Source organism: Octopus bimaculoides, chromosome 30 (genome assembly GCF_001194135.2).
Source record: "Octopus bimaculoides isolate UCB-OBI-ISO-001 chromosome 30, ASM119413v2, whole genome shotgun sequence".
Lineage (NCBI taxonomy): Eukaryota > Metazoa > Mollusca > Cephalopoda > Octopoda > Octopodidae > Octopus > Octopus bimaculoides.
In genome coordinates this window covers 6904889-6906884 of record NC_069010.1, presented here as the reverse complement: position 1 = coordinate 6906884, position 1996 = coordinate 6904889, and the positions used below count along the sequence as shown (strand labels likewise).

The 1996-nt window shown below is 37.0% G+C and overlaps 1 long non-coding RNA gene across 1 annotated transcript in view; it reads left to right on the top strand.

Annotated features, from left to right (window-relative positions):
• Positions 1-424: 424 nt before the first annotated feature.
• The window catches only part of LOC128251298 (uncharacterized), a 46031-nt gene continuing 44459 nt past the window's right edge, over positions 425-1996 (top strand). Inside the window, exon 1 of the long non-coding RNA XR_008267069.1 lies at positions 425-1483. This is a non-coding gene — a long non-coding RNA (uncharacterized LOC128251298). The remainder of the gene's footprint in view (positions 1484-1996) is intronic.

Genomic DNA, 1996 nt, shown 5'->3' with positions numbered 1-1996 from the left:
GTAGGAGAGGTGATAGAAATAAAGCTATGATTGGAAGAGAATGCCAGAAAAGGTGTATGTTGTATTAGAGGGAGAAAGAAAGAGAAAGATAAAGCGTGCGGGAACGTAAGAGAGAAAGTGATGTGTATTAGACGGGGAGTGAGAAAAAGAGGGAGAGGAGAGAAGGGAAGATAGAGAACGGGGAGGTGAAAGGAGGAGGAGACGAGTGTGTGTGTGTATGTGTATCTGTATATGTGTGCAAGCTGTATGCGCGTGCGTGTTTGTGTGTAAGTGATATGTGCGTGTGTTGGGTCGAGAAGTAAGGAAGGGGAGGAAAGCATAGAAAGAAAGACTAAGAAGTATAGAAAGAGAATGTGCAAGAGTTTAACAGAGAGTGGGGGGGGGATGAGAGAGAGAAAGAATGCGACGAAGAGAGAGTAGGGAGCAAGAGTGAAGGGAAATGTGTGTGAGGGAGGAAATGAGTGATTGAATGAGTGAAAGTATGGCTGATAGAGAGAGTGAGAGAGAGAGGGTGGAAGACGATGATGTCGGCTGCTCGGAGCAAATGCCGACATAGAAGTAAGAATTGGTAAAAAGTTTTCTTTGGAAGTTGCTCACAGTTTACAGCCAAGGAACATTCAATGGAAAAAAATAGTCGGAAACTTTAAGAAAGTTAGAATTTAGATACCTTGAGACATACACAGTTATATACTCCATTACAAGACAAAAGTTAATATATATATATAATTATTATATAGATGTTATATATATATATATACACACATATATCAACTATTGAAGATACTTCTGCTCTCATCAGATTATTTATGATTTCTTCCTCTATCTCACTATTTGTCTAATTCTTATACATACATATATATATATATATATATATATTATATATACACACATAACTTTCTTTTACTGCACATATAATCGCGCACTACGCTCACAATCGTGACTAGATTTTGTATACGTACCCTATACACTCACCTGTATCTATATACTGTATCCGATTTATATTTATATTCATCTTTATACACCTTGTAAGGCACTCGCACATCATCCCCCCCTCCTAATCATATACGCACTAACCTACATAAATATATACCCATACACATAATTACATCACAGGTACATATATATATATATAATATCTGTATACACCCCACACACATATACAGATATATACACGAGTTTAAGACTTACCATTTACGCAAAACCGAAAGTTCTTCAGATTGAAGAATTGATTCCTCAAAACAGACACTTTGGAGTAATTTTCGTCTTTTTATGATCGAAAACAGGGAATTCTTCAATACATATATATTGTTTAATATACACTTCTACCCGTATTGTATACACCCTGTGAGACAAAAGATTTCCATTTCTACACCCTTACCGAAATATTCCCAGTAAAAAGACAGAAGGTCACCAAAAATCTATGTACAACAGTTGAAGTTTTTTGGAATATATATATATATATATCTACCCATCTTTGAGGCAGGTGAGTTGGTCACGCTTATATCCAGTTTATTTTACCTGAGTTTGTGTGTGTGTGTATGTCTATAAATGTATTTTTCTGTGTGTATTTATTGATATATAACTATGTATATGTGTGTTTCTTTAATGTAATCGTTAGCATATCTGTCTACATAAGTGAAGATACACAGTTCGATCCCTGCAGGCAGTTTTTCAATCGTTTTATTTATTGTGTGTGTGTGTGTGTGTAAAGGCGCGTGGCTTAGTGGTTAGGGCAATCGGCTCATGATCATACGGTCGTGTGTTCGATACCCAGTGGCTGATCGTGTCCTTGAGCAAGACACTTTATTTCACATTGTTCCAGTCCACTCAGCTGGCAAAAACTTAGTAGTACCTGTATTTCAAAGGATCGGCTTTACACACTGAATCTCCCTGATAACTATGTAGAGGATCTGTGGAGTACTCAGCCACTTGCACGTTAATTTCATGCTCTGGCTGTTCCGATGATCGGATTATCTGGAACATGCATGTACATTTT